Source organism: Rhinatrema bivittatum, chromosome 3 (assembly GCF_901001135.1).
Source record: "Rhinatrema bivittatum chromosome 3, aRhiBiv1.1, whole genome shotgun sequence".
Classification (NCBI taxonomy): Eukaryota; Metazoa; Chordata; class Amphibia; order Gymnophiona; family Rhinatrematidae; genus Rhinatrema; species Rhinatrema bivittatum.
This window is the reverse complement of record NC_042617.1, coordinates 28,601,603-28,616,369: the sequence shown is the minus strand read 5'-3', so window position 1 is coordinate 28,616,369 and position 14,767 is coordinate 28,601,603. Positions and strand designations below refer to the sequence as shown.

The window sequence follows — 14,767 nt, the reverse complement described above, 5'->3', positions numbered from 1 at the left end:
TTTTTTGGATGGAGTGTACAAAGACTGGAGCTTTATTTTCCAAAGCTTTTATTCATCCTCTGCTTTAATTTGTAAAGTCAAAAGAAGTCCCCTTGGGAACGTCAGCGCCGTGCGCTGTCTGGATCAGAAGAACTGCAGTCTAAACTTCTGTGTTCCCCTCCAGTGGGACCCTGACATATTGTGCCTTCCTCCCTTCCCCTCCCCCCATGGAAAAGAGACTCTGGACCCATCTCACAGCCCTGAGAGCTATCGTCTATAGTAACAATCAGGCCGATGCAGTATCGGTGCGCCCGCTCGCTTAACGCGCGCCGATCCACCTCTCCCGGGCGCCCGATTTAATATTTAAATCAGCTGCTGCGGTAAGGTGGAGGTGCTAGGGAAAAGGTAGCGACCCCAGCGCCTGCTCGGCAGCGGGCGCCCAGGAGAGGTGGCCGTCAGCGGGTTAGGAAAACGAATGCTCAATTTTACGAGCGCCCCGTTCTCCTGACCTGTGCACAGCCACCGGGTAGGAAAATGGATGCTGGTTAATTGAGCGCCCCCTTTTCCTAACCCCTCCGCCGGCACATTTTTTTTTTTTTTTAATTTAGGGTTCCCCTTTTTCGATTCCTCCGACTTAATATGGCCAGGATATTAAGTCGGAGGAACTACAGAAAAGCAGCATTTTCTGTTTTTCTGTAATTTTTTTGGGCTGCTCAAGATTTAACGCCTGCTCGGGGGCAGGTGTTAATTTTTTAGGGTAAAAATGTGCGTGTCGGGTGCACGTTTTTTTGGGGTGGTTTTTTTTTTTGCATCGGGGGGGAAAATAGCCAATAGCCTCATCAACATGAATTTACAAGCGATGAGCGCTAGTACCTATGCGCTCGGTTGGACGTACGATTTGGACGTGCTAACTCCCGTTTTGCATCGGGGAGGGGGGGAGGTCATGGACGCGCGACCAATCGCGTGTTGAGCCGTGCGCTGCAGCCAGCGCACGGTATGGCATCGGCCTGCTTATGGGGCAATTTATTTCTAGGAAGCGCGGCGGGAAATCACCCCACACACAATACTATGGGACCAGCTCTGGGGGGGGGGGTTTTCCTGTGTCCCACCTCCCGGCAGAGCGGAACTGCTGCACGTTACCGGTGTCCTTGGCGCCCTCCATCCTCTCCTTTTGCAGGCCGGTTTCAAAACCTGGATAAATAGCGATTTACTTGGATAAATGGGCCTATCTGAAATGGTCTCGCCTTAGAATGACCTGAATAGGAGGCAGAGAGTTCATAATGTGTCCAGCCACCTTAAACAAAGAGGCAATTCTGGGGGGGGTGTCCTAGCCGGGGAGAATAAAGGAGGCACAGGGAATTGAAGTTTTAAAAACTGCATGCCTACTTTTCTCACTTTTCTTCCACCTGCAGAAAAAGGAGGTGCAAAGAAGGTAAGGACTTCGTGCCCTTGAATCCTCATTTTATGGAATTCATTACCAGACTCTATCAGATCCATATCCAATTCCAAACAATTCAAAAAATCTTTAAAAACACATTTATTTCAAATCGCATTTCACATACCACCCACCAAATAACGCATCATATTCCCAGTTTTGGCACCTGATCCCGATTCTTTCACTTGTTTACTGATTTGTTTAAATTACCTATTTTATTTTAATTTTATTTTATGTTAATGAACAATTTTTGTAATTTTTATATCTTCTATAACTAAGTTATCTTTAAGTAACCCTTACTTTTTAGTTTTTATTACTTTTTATCTTTATTTTATTTGATATTTGTAAACCGTTTTGATTAAACACTGTTTGTAAAGACGGTATAGAAATATTTTTAAATAAATAAACAAATTTTCAAACCCCCCCCCAAAACAACCCCCCCCAAACCCACACAGTACATTTTCTTTGAAAATTGCTTACAAACTCCACATCTACAAAAGTACCTGCATGCCTTGCATCCTTAATAGATCGAGGACCCATTTCAAGGAGAGAAAGAGAGGGGTCTGGACTTAATCCTGATTTTTCTGCATTTTCCTTGGGAGTGCTCATAGCTCTTTATGTAAATCATGCTGGGTAATACATTTAAAAACTAATAAAAGAAAATATTTTTTTTTACTCAACGCATAATTAAGCTCTGGAATTCATTGCCAGAGGATGTGGTGAAAGCTATTAGTATAGCTGCGTTTAAAGAAGGTTTGGACAAGTTCCTGGAGGTAAAGTCCATTAACCATTATTAAGGTGGAGTTGCAGAAATCCACTGCTTATTCTTGGGTTAAGCAGCTTGGAATTTATCTACGCCTTGGGATACTACTGGGTCCCTGTGACCCGGCTTGGCCACTTTTGGAAACAGGATGGACCCTTGGTCTGACCCAGTATGGCAAGCCTTATGTTCTTATGCGAAACATGCCTGCCATTGCCATGATCTCGATGTGAATCGGCACGCGTCTTTCTCAAAAAAACCCCTTTAATCAGGACCATGGGTTAAGGAGGACCTGTCCTGAGTTAGCCAAGCTTGCTTGACTTTCGACCTCTAGCGGCTGGTATTACATGACAGATGGGGGAAAACATTTCGGCTAACAAACATTTTGTTATGGGCATGCTTGCGCACAATGCTGCCATTTGCCATGATAAGCTGGACATTTAGTTAATGGATTAATAGAGAATACCTGGGTTTGCAAACTCCAGAAATGACCTAGGAAACAGGCAGCCTGAATGGAAGGCAGGCCTACGGGGCTAGTGCAAGAGTATTTGATGCTCTAGGCAAATCTTTGCTCGTGCACCCCCCCTCCCCCAACTTACCTATTGGCGGCGGCTCCGGCACAGCGCTCCCTTCTTTGGCATTATTGGCTTTCCCCCTCTGGGCTTCGTGCTGGTGGGATTTTGCTGCCCCCAAAAATGTTGGCGCTCTAGGCAACCACCCAGTTTGTCTTATGGAAGCACCGGCCCTGCAGGCACAACGCAGCAGCAATCACAGTGTCTCAAATGGTTACAACAGGATTACGTTACAAATTACAGCTGAATCTCTTTCTCCTGGATCTTTCTTTCAGCTTTTCCTTCACAGGCCGATGCAGTGCTGACACGCTAAAAACGGGCGTCCAAACTGGATGCACTTTTCTTTTTAATGGGTGCCCAATCACCTTTCCTGGGCACGCGATGCAATTGGCAAATGAGCTGCCAAGCTAAAAAGAACGCGCTAGGGACAAATTGTGCATTCCCAGTGCATCCGTGGCATCGGGTGCCCAGGAGAAGTGACTGTGCGTGGAATAGGAAAATGCTCAGCCACGGGTTACGAAAATGGACGCTCGTTAACCGAGCATCCGTTTTCTTAACCTGACCGATGGCAAGACATTTTTTTTTTTTTAGGTTCCTCCTTTTTTTGGTTCTTCTGACTTAATATTGCCACGATATTAAGTCGGAGGAACTACAGAAAAGCAGTATTTTCTACTTTTCTGTTAACTTTTGGGGCTCCTCAAGGCTTAACACCAGCTCTGGTGTTGGCGTTAATTTTTTAGGGTAAAAATGTGCGCAACTGGCACACATTTATTTTTTACATAAGGGGATACTAGCTAATAGCCTCATTAACATGGCATTTACATGTGATGAGTGCTATTAGCTACAAGCTGGTTTGGACGCTCGTTTTGGACACAAGCTGATCCCCTTATTGCATAAGGGTTACGGATGCGCGTCCAAAACGCGCTTCCAACCGCAGGTTAACCTGTGCGCTGGCCTGTAAGTCTGCCAAACTACAAACTAGTCCTCAGGAAAGCCTTCAGAATCTTAAAACCCATGGCCGTTGCTATTTCCTGAAATTTTGCAAATGCTGGTTGGGAGCACTGTTTAAAAGATAGAAAACAGAGAGAAGAGCTAAGAGGTAAATGTTCTCACTGGAGAATAAGATGCATAGTGGAAAGCCCCAGGGACCTGTTTTGGGACCACTACTTTTTAAGGTATTTATAAACGACCTGGAAACGGGAACTACGAGTGAGGTGATCAAATTTGCCCATGACCCAAAATTATTGAAAGTTGTTAAATCACAAGACGTTTGTGAGAAATTGTAACTAACTGGAAAAGTACGTAACCTGGGAATAATTGTAACTAACTGGAAAAGTACGTAACCTGGGAATAATTGTAACTAACTGGAAAAGTACGTAACCTGGGAATAATTATAGACCCTGAAATCAATCTGAAACAACACGTATCACTAAAAGTAAAGGAAGGTTATGCAAAGCTCATGGTACTCAGAAAACTTAAACCACTACTAACTCAAAATGACTTCCGAACAATACTACAGGCACTAATTTTCTCCAGCACGGACTACTGCAATGACCTTTATGCTAGTGTCACGGTCGGCCTCGAAGGCCTTGCATACTTTTGCAACCTTGTAGACCTTACATTCTGTTGCAGCCTCAAGGCCTTGCATTGTTTAGTGTGCCCTTGGGCCGCAGCCCGACCCCAGGCGAACCCAGGACCGACCCGAGGGTTGACGGCGTATTCCAGCGTGGCTGGCGGGCTGACCCTCTGCCAGGCCTGCAAGCTCCCAAGGCCAACATCCAAGGATGTTGGAAGTTGAATGGTTCTCTGACCATTCCGAGCCCTTTCGGACCTGCTGCGAACAGCATGGAGCAGCAGGCCTGGCCTGAGGGCAGTCGAGGACCTTGACACGAAGACAGGACAATTGGAACCAGGCAGGAACTGTAGCAAGACTCGAGTACTGGAACCAGGCAGGAACTGTAGCGGGACTCGAGTACTGGAACCAGGCAGGAACTGTGGCAAGGCTCGAGTACTGGAACCAGGCAGGAACTGTGGCAAGACTCAAGTACTGGAACCAGGCAGGAACTGTGGCAAGACTCGAGTACTGGAACCAGGCAGGAACTGTGGCAAGACTCGAGTACTGGAACCAGGCAGGAACTGTGGCAAGGCTCGAGTACTGGAACCAGGCAAGAACTGTAGCAAGACTCGAGTACTGGAACCAGGCAGGAACTGTGGCAAGACTCGAGTACTGGAACCAGGCAGGAACTGTGGCAAGACTCGAGTACTGGAACCAGGCAGGAACTGTAGCAAGACTCGAGTACTGGAACCAGGCAGGAACTGTAGCGGGACTCGAGTACTGGAACCAGGCAGGAACTGTGGCAAGACTCGAGTACTGGAACCAGGCAGGAACTGTGGCAAGACTCGAGTACTGGAACCAGGCAGGAACTGTGGCAAGACTCGAGTACTGGAACCAGGCAGGAACTGTGGCAAGACTCGAGTACTGGAACCAGGCAGGAACTGTGGCAAGGCTCGAGTACTGGAACCAGGCAGGAACTGTGGCAAGACTCGAGTACTGGAACCAGGCAGGAACTGTGGCAAGACTCGAGTACTGGAACCAGGCAGGAACTGTGGCAAGGCTCGAGTACTGGAACCAGGCAAGAACTGTGGCAAGACTCGAGTACTGGAACCAGGCAGGAACTGTGGCAAGACTCGAGTACTGGAACCAGGCAGGAACTGTGGCAAGACTCGAGTACTGGAACCAGGCAGGAACTGTAGCAAGACTCGAGTACTGGAACCAGGCAGGAACTGTGGCAAGACTCGAGTACTGGAACCAGGCAGGAACTGTGGCAAGACTCGAGTACTGGAACCAGGCAGGAACTGTGGCAAGGCTCGAGTACTGGAACCAGGCAGGAACTGTGGCAAGACTCGAGTACTGGAACCAGGCAGGAACTGTGGCAAGACTCGAGTACTGGAACCAGGCAGGAACTGTGGCAAGGCTCGAGTACTGGAACCAGGCAAGAACTGTGGCAAGACTCGAGTACTGGAACCAGGCAGGAACTGTGGCAAGACTCGAGTACTGGAACCAGGCAGGAACTGTGGCAAGACTCGAGTACTGGAACCAGGCAGGAACTGTAGCAAGACTCGAGTACTGGAACCAGGCAAGAACTGTAGCGGGACTCGAGTACTGGAACCAGGCAGGAACTGTGGCAAGACTCGAGTACTGGAACCAGGCAGGAACTGTAGCAAGACTCGAGTACTGGAACCAGGCAGGAACTGTGGCAAGACTCGAGTACTGGAACCAGGCAGGAACTGTGGCAAGACTCGAGTACTGGAACCAGGCAGGAACTGTAGCAAGACTCGAGTACTGGAACCAGGCAGGAACTGTGGCAAGACTCGAGTACTGGAACCAGGCAGGAACTGTAGCGGGACTCGAGTACTGGAACCAGGCAGGAACTGTGGCAAGGCTCGAGTACTGGAACCAGGCAGGAACTGTGGCAAGACTCGAGTACTGGAACCAGGCAGGAACTGTAGCGGGACTCGAGTACTGGAACCAGGCAGGAACTGTGGCAAGGCTCGAGTACTGGAACCAGGCAGGAACTGTAGCGGGACTCGAGTACTGGAACCAGGCAGGAACTGTGGCAAGGCTCGAGTACTGGAACCAGGCAGGAACTGTAGCGGGACTCGAGTACTGGAACCAGGCAGGAACTGTGGCAAGGCTCGAGTACTGGAACCAGGCAGGAACTGTAGCGGGACTCAAGTACTGGAACCAGGCAGGAACTGTGGCAAGACTCGGGTTACGGAGACATCACAGAAGACACTTGGGCAGAAGGACAGTTGCACAGTCTCTCAGGGCGCCCTACTCAGCTCACCCGCGGGACTGAGTCGCGGACAACCCTGTCCCACTGCGCGCCCTACACAGCCCGAAGGCTGGTCACGGACCACGAGGAGAGCGGGACATGCGCAGGGAAGATCCAGGCGAGGAGGAACTCCGATGTCGGAAGCAATGGCATCCGAAGCCCCAACGCTTGGTGGGAACAGAAGCTCCAAGCGCGGGGACGAATCCTACCTGTTGGCCACTCCTAGGCCCAACAGGTCGGAAGGCCAGGAGCACATACGAAGACGCAGGGAAGAACATCCGGGAAGGCAGGAACATCAGGTCATTGGGGATCATGGCAGGACATCAGGACGAAGAACAGGACAGGAACATCAGGATACCTGGATGGGACATCTGGACAGAAACCTCAGGCACAAAGACAAGACGAAAGAACAGGAGCTGGACAGGAGCTCCATGGAGAAGACAAGAAGGACTGATGGAGCTCTGGCAGGCAGGAGCCTCCAGAAGGATGACACTCCAATGCAAGGCAACGAACAGACTGACGAAGCAGCCCTTTATAGGGCTGAAACAGGAAGTCCACTTAGAGGTGGGGTCAGCCACACTTCCTGTGGCTGGCCCTTTACATCAGGCAGAGAGGCGCGGGCCGGCGCCTAAGAAGGAGCAGGAAGCTGGCTGTGCAGGACCGCGGACAGCGGCCTGCACCGACGTAGCCACGCTGAGAAGCAGGAAACGGGCAGGCAGGCTTCGGGGCAGCCTCCAGGCTGTCCCACGAGGACCCCCTTGATGGCGTTGCGGCTCCCTGCCGGGAAGGCTGACACGGGGCGGCTCCATGCCGCGAAGAAAAGCAGGAAAGACCGCGGCTCCGGCCGCGGCGAGGACAAAGAGCAGGGGCGGCCTCCGGGCCGCAAGGAAGAGATCAAGTCCGCGGCCCCAGCCGCATGGGAGGCCCGACGGCGGCGTCCCGCCGCGTCGGGAGAAGCAAGGCGTGGGTGAGTGAGTCTGCTCGCGGGAGGGGGCCCGCGGGCAGCGGGTCACAACAGCTAGGACTACCTAATACGACATTAAGACCACTGCAAATACTTCAGAACACAGCAGCCAGAATACTAACCGGAAAAATAAGGAGGGACCATATAACTGAAACCCTAGCAGAGTTACACTGGCTACCAATCGAACACAGAATTAAATATAAAACCCTATGTATCATTCACAAACTAATTTATGATGAGAAATCAGATTGGTTAAACACAGCATTACAGGTTCACACTCCACACAGGAATCTCCGCTCAGCTAATAAAGCCCTCCTAACCATCCCTTCAGTTAAAACAGCAAGACTGACCCAAGTGAGAGAGAGAGCCCTATCACTAGCAGGACCCATAATCTGGAACACAATGCCTCCAGAGATCAGACTGCAAAGCGATCTCAAGGCATTCAAGAAAAGTTTAAAAACATGGCTTTTTGAACAAGCATTTTACAAAGAGACGGGAAAATAGAGAGAAATTATTCAGGAAAAGACAGAAAGGCACCGACACACAGTCCTTAGGACTGTACAGTAGATTAGTCTACGCACGCTACTCCACAATAAAACATAACTATAATACTATGTGTGATAAAACTACCGGTGTAAGTACCTTGGTACAATTGGTCAGGAACTACTTCGCAAAATGACTATGTCTAATGCTATATTGTAACCGAACCTTTGACGGCACCTGTTAGAATGTACTATAGTACGCTTTTACCTACATTACATATGTGCCTACATGTAAACCGTTGCGATGGTATTTAACTTAGCAACGGTACAGAAAAGCTTTTAAATAAATAAAAATAAATAAAAGGACCTTGCAAAATTGGGAGACTGGGCAAATGAAATTTAATGTGGACAGATGCAAAATGATGCACTGAGGGAAACGTAACCCAAATTATAGCTGCACATTGCAAGGTTCCACATTAAGAGTCACCACTAAGGAAAAGGATCTAGACGTCATCATTGAAAATACTTTGAAATCTTCTGCTCAGTGTGCAGCAGCAGCAGCCAAAAAAGCAAACAGAATGCTAGGGATTATTAAGAAAGGAATAGAGAATATCATAATGCTTCTGTATCGCTCCATGGTGCGACCTCATCTTGAGTATTGTGATTAGTTCTGATCACCACATCTCAAGATACAGCAGAATTAGAAAAGGTACAGAGAAGGGCGACCAAAATGATAAAGGGGATGGAACAATTTCCCTAAGAGGAAAGGCTAAAGAGGTTAGGACTCTTCAGCTTGGAGAAGAGACGGCTGAGGGAGATATTATAGAGCTCTATAACATAATGAGTGGAATGGAGTGAGTAAACATGAATCATTTGTTTACTCTTTCAAACTGTACAAAGATCAGGGGACACATAATGAAGTTACTAAGTTGTACATTTAAAACTAATAAGAGAAAGTATTTTTATACTCAACGTATAATTAAGTTCTGGAATTCGCTGCCAGAGGATGTGGTGAAAGCTAATAGTATAGTTGAGTTTAAAAAAGGTTTGGACAAGTTCCTGGAGGAAATGTCCATTAACCATTATTCAGGCAGAGTTGCAGAAATCCACTGCTTATTCTTGGGATAAGCAGCTTGGAATCTCTCTACCCCTTGGGATCCTGCCAGGTACTTGTGACCTGGCTTGGCCACTGTTGGAAACAGGATACTGGGCTTGATGGACCCTTGGTCTGACCCAGTATGGTAAATCTTCTGTTCTCCCGTACGCAGGACATAGTGCACAAGGAGCTCACCTCCCTCTGCCAGGTTTTCTGTGGCTCTTTTCATTAGTGCACAAGCCCAGAAGAGGACTGCAGGGATTTGGACTAACCCAGTGTTTCTCACGCTGTCCTGGTTTACCCTCTAGCCAGTCTGCTTTTCAGGATACCCACAATGAAGATGCACGAGAGAGATCTGCATGCATTCACTGCTTTCACTGTAAGCAAATCTATCTCATACATATACATTGTGGGTATCCTGAAAACCAGACTGGCTAGAGGGGGTTTCCAAAACCAGCTTGAGAAACACTGGGCTCGCCACTAGGTCTCCCTCGGAGAGTAGAAAAAGATCCCAAGGCAGACCTATTCTACTCTCTTATCCTGATCATATGATGTGTTTCCAGGTGGTGTGAGCACCCGTCCCAATTTGACAGGGTCCTTGACAGAGCTTCCTGATGCGATTTCTTTAATGAGCACAGTTTCCTAAGATTTGGGGGGGGGGGGGGGGGTGTTATATACTGGGTTTCACCTTCTTCCATTCAACCAAGAAAAAATATCATAAATAAAAAAAAAAACCCCTCACAATCTATAAAAGGAAACCAACACATTTTCTTCCAAATATTGACTTAGCAGGCTCCACTTTGTCTTCTGTTGTTTTTAGATTCCCATTTGTCTTTTTTTTATGGCCAAAATTCTTTTTCTAAAAAAAAAAACCAAAACATTTTTGCATTGTTTTAAAAATAAAGTGAAGGCCCCTGGTTTATGAAATCTCTTCTTGTCCGTGCTCTCCGGCTGGATTCCTTCTTTGCTGCTGCTGGTGGCAGTGGCGACAGGTTTCCAAGGATGGGCGGGCGCTCCGGCATACGCGGGTCTAGAGCAGCGGGGCAGCAGGAGCTGGTAACACCTGCAAATACTTATTCAGAACGCTTGTTTTCAGAAGGCGAACCTCATAAGACACCTTTGTCCATATTACAGTTCATCTGTCACTAGGCTTTTGTCCAGAGCCACAAACCTTTTTCAAAATGAGGGAGGCAGAAGCAGGGGGGGCAGATGCTGGGGAGGGAGGGGAGGCAAAATTGCTATTAAGGTTTATTGGATTTTTGATGCATATGTACATTTGATGAATTATTTTATGATACACGTTATTGCATTTTTGATGCGTTATTTTTTTTATGATGTATTGCTGTTTATTGTATTGTTCCCATGTTTTGTGAGTCACCTTGAGTTAGACTGCGTCTAAGGAAGGCGGTAACACGAATTTAACAATTCTACTAGAGGAAACCTAGAAAAAGGGGAAAAGGTTTTATTTACCCAGAGGCTACCAGTTATACGGATTTGTGGCAAATGCATGACAGTCTAGGAAGTACAGCGAGACCTTCAAACCCATTCACCTCACAGCCAGGCTTCCAGGCATGAAATCATCTTGCATCAAAACTTCCTTATCCCACCTACCCCCCCCCCCCCAAGTCTGTTGAATCTCAGCTAGAATGGCGGCTGTAAGAAAGAAGTGAAATCTGCACAGCAGGCTCTCTCTGGCCCCCGAAGCAGACACATTTGTGTCGAAACGCTGTCAGCGTCGGGCGAAGGAAGCTGCAGTCGGCAGGGAAAAGTGGCGTGAAAAGTTTAAAGCTTGCTAGCGTCTTTTTAAAAAATGAAAGTTTCTGATAAGTGTTCCCGTGCCGTCACGTACGCAGACTGAGAGAGTGTCTTTAAACTCAGTGCAAGAAATACTCGACCCGCATTAGTCTCACATTGGAACTTCATTGAAGATTTTTTTTAAGTGCATTTCAAAAATGAACAAAAAAATATGAAAAGCATATTTCATATTAACATCGGTATATATTTGGCAAGGGCATTGCCTAAGGGTGGCAGATGCCCTTATAGTAAATCCCGACTGGACAGCTGATAATAAAGCAAATAAGGTGTTTTTCACCCTTCATTTCGGACTTTGTGTATATAGCATTAAAAGGGTGAATTTTGTTTACAGGCACTTTTGGTGGATGTCAGCTCAAGACAAAACTCTGTTTGAGACAGACGTTCTTGTTCCCTCTGACTCATTATGTTTTGGTGAGATGAATCAGTCACGTTACCATAATTTAAGGGATTGTAATAATTGTTACAGTGCAGAAACGGAATGATCTCAAAGAACTGAATGAGCTGGCGGAAGGCCAAGGAAGCACAAGGAGTTTACAGTTGTAGCTGGCAGGAGGCCAAGGAAGTGCAAGGCAGTTTACAGCTGTGGAGAGAGAGAGAGAGTGGGCAGCTCCGTGGGTGCCCACGGGTTCTTGGGCAGTACCCCCTCCCCCCCCTCCCTTGCAAATATTAGAGATGTGCATCGTTTTTTGTGTTCGTGTCGTTTTTCGGCCGCCATGAAAAATGTTGGGTTTTTTCGGTTCAGGTCTTTTTTTTTTCGCGAAAAATCGATTTTTAGTTAGTGCGCACTAACAAAAACCGTTAGATTTTGTTACTTTTTGTTAGTTTTTGTTAGTGCGGACTAACGAGAGATAGCGCGCACTAACGGGGAGTTAGCGCGCACTGACTCCCCGTTAGTGCGCACTAATCGGAAAAACGATTTTTTGCGAAAAAACAGGAAAATCCTGATTTTTTTTCGGGCTCCTTGAAACATGCCGAATTGGACAATTTCGTTGCAATTTTCCAATTCGGCAAAAACGAATGCACATCTCTAGCAAATATCAGATCTAGCTCTGGCGTCCGCTCTTCTATCTCCCTGGTTCGCCGGCAGCTGAGAGGAGAGTTGAGGTCGAAGAGGTGACGTGGGGAGTCAGAATTGATCTTGGGGGTCAAGGACCTAGCACACCCACCGCACTGGCACCTGCGGATGTGGAAGGCTGCTTGGCGATGAGCAGGACATAATGGAAAGAAAGGCGAAGTGCGCCGAAGCGGCGGTGGTTGAAACCCAAAGTTCTCCATTTCTGCCCTGAGCGAGCGTAGCGAGTGTGCGGCCAGCGTCAACGCCAACATCCCCCATGCCCAGCGTGCCCCCCGTCGACGTGCGCCTCAAGAAGGACCGTCTCTGGCGGCGAAAATCTTTCTCCCTCCGCGCCCATTCAGTCATCGCCCTCTCTGCGGAGCCTGCCAGTTAAGGATGCCCTATCGATTCGATACCAGTTTAGGGTTGGCTGACGGCCAGCTGTAGGGAGGGACATTTTGTACTGGGTCCGGTAGATGTGCCCTGATCCCTCTTGCAATGAGGGCAGTGAGGTGAACCGGACTCTGAAATTCACCCTCCCTCTATGAGGGTAAAGTTGCACGTGTGGCTCGGCCATGCGTGTGCTTTTAACCTGTGACGTTTGGGGGTGTTCCTGCAGGCAGCCTTAGGTTGGGGGGGCAACAACACGCATAGTTTTGGTTGGAAAAAGGAACCTGGGCACTTTTTTTCTTGGGGCAATAATTAAATCAAAACTATTTGCATAGCTTTACTTTGATTATTGGTGCAAGCCCCGTGCAGGCAGTGCGATTATCACCTCTTTAATGAACTGGCCTGGATGATGTTTGGGGGACACAAAAATTAGGGGAGAAAGAGGGGGCTTCCCCTCCTGAAATATGGACGCGATAGATCACCTTTATGGCAACCTAGTTAAAAACCGGGTTGAAGCTGGCAGAACCATATTTGAGGAGCTTGGGGGGGGGGGGGGGTCCGGTGAGGCCGAAGGCTTTGCTGAAGTGAACCGAACCGAGACTCCCCCCCCGTCCGCTCCCAGAGGTCAGCAAGGGTCAACCACATTTGCATCACGTGAAGCATTCGTCTTCCTAGGAACTGTCAGATTTCCGAAGAAACGAAAACTCCAGCCTGGGGGCGGGCCACGTGCCTGAACGTGCTCCGCTTCCTTTTCACCGGCGATCCCTCCATTGTTGCATGGAACGCTGGAGCACGGGACCGCTATTCTTACTCCATTGTCTGTGGCTCGGAGGGGGCGGAGTCTGAGCGAAGCCTTTGCATTCGGTACTGCATGTCCCGCAATTAGTGGCCGTGACGAAGCGGCAGAGCCGGGCGGCGTATATAAAGAGGCCTCGGGCTGCTGGCGAGCGGCAGAAGACTCCCGTGGCAGGAAGCCGGCTGGGGCCTGGTGTACGGAAACGGACGGATCGGTGTACAGGCGGCGCCGGAGGCCAGAGGTAGGTCGGCAATGGGTGGGCAAGTCAGGAGAATCACAGCGTTTGACTTCTCCAGCAGACCGCCGAGACTTTAAGCGGTTCCGTGGAATAGCGTGGTCTTTGTGTGTGGATTGTTCGGGTGGTCTGGAGACGTGGCAGGCGGTGGTGGTGGGGTTGGTAAGCCGCATCAGGGAGGAGGGGGGCGCGCGGGGGGAGTGGCTTGCACCTCCCGAGTCTGGCCGCCAGAGGGCGAGCGGAACGAAGCGGTGACACAGCCGTGAAGCGGCTGGCAACGTGTGGAACGTGGAAGTGAGTGTGCGCCCTGCCGCATCCCGTGCAGCGCGTGGGGCAGATGCGACTCGAGCATGCAGAGTGCCGAATGTCCACCTTCAAAGTGCTTTGGGATTTTTCTGAAAAAGTGTCAGCTTTCTGTGTGTTGCTTATTTGGCTGCACGCATCGTGTTTTGACATTACTACTAAACTTTTACACAGCGCTACAAGGTGTACGCAGTGCTGTAGCGACACACGGGAGGCACAGCCCCCTTCTCTGTGGATCATGCAATTTAATTGACAAACGGAAACTAAGGAGCAAACCTAGCTCCTGAAGTGCAGTCAGGATGTAAGGCCAGCATGCTCTCTCTCTGACTTATTCCCTTTTGCCCGTGAACAGCTGACTAGGTCACAGCAGAATATGCAATAGGAACGTTTTATTAGAGGGAAAACAGAGCAAAAGAGCTGCATGCAGTTAGCGAAGACAAAAGCGATTGCCAGATTTAGTGGAGGCATAGATAATGGGGAGAAATGATGGTATTGGAGGCGGTGAGATGTAATGAATCTCTCAGTAAACGAACAGAGGACCAATGTCCCTCTTAATTTTTGAAAGGCTTTCTAATCCAAAATATTCTTTTCTGCCAATTTTTATAAGCTAAGTTCAAATTTGTGTGCTCCCAGTGTAATGCAAATAATATCAGGATTTCTCGTGCGTGCTATGTTGTGCACAACTTGGCGGGAACAATGCAGAGGACCATTATATTTGCTTGTTAAAGTGTTGCTTAATCGGGTCAGGTATATGAGTAGGGGTGGGCACCCATGCATGGGCATTACTTGCATCTCTGAAGAAAAAAACGACAGAAAAATCAAGTTTCGAAACACCGTTTAGCTAAAAGTAGAGTTCAGATCCATGCATCTGCGGAATGGGCTAATGAAGCTATTCAGACAGGCTGCCCAGCTTCTCGGTGAGGACAGCAGACATTGATCCTTCGTTTCAGCGTTGCAAGCCTTAGGGTGTAACTTCTGTGCTCGGTGACCAAGGGTGGACCCCCATCGCTTGGTGATGGGGTTGGGTTCTGCTGTGGCTTGGCCTTGAGT

General features: G+C 48.7%; 1 protein-coding gene across 3 annotated transcripts in view; it reads left to right on the top strand.

Moving 5' to 3' along the window:
* The window catches only part of LOC115086742 (calpain-14-like), a 47,521-nt gene that overhangs the window by 527 nt on the left and 32,227 nt on the right, over positions 1-14,767 (top strand). Inside the window, exon 1 of one of the 3 annotated variants that reach the window (XM_029593024.1) lies at positions 13,183-13,420. The exons of the other annotated variants lie outside the window; for them this stretch is intronic. The gene's annotated coding sequence lies outside the window, so the exon portion shown is untranslated. Of the gene's footprint in view, positions 1-13,182; positions 13,421-14,767 lie in introns of those variants that run through there. 3 annotated transcript variants of the gene reach the window in all.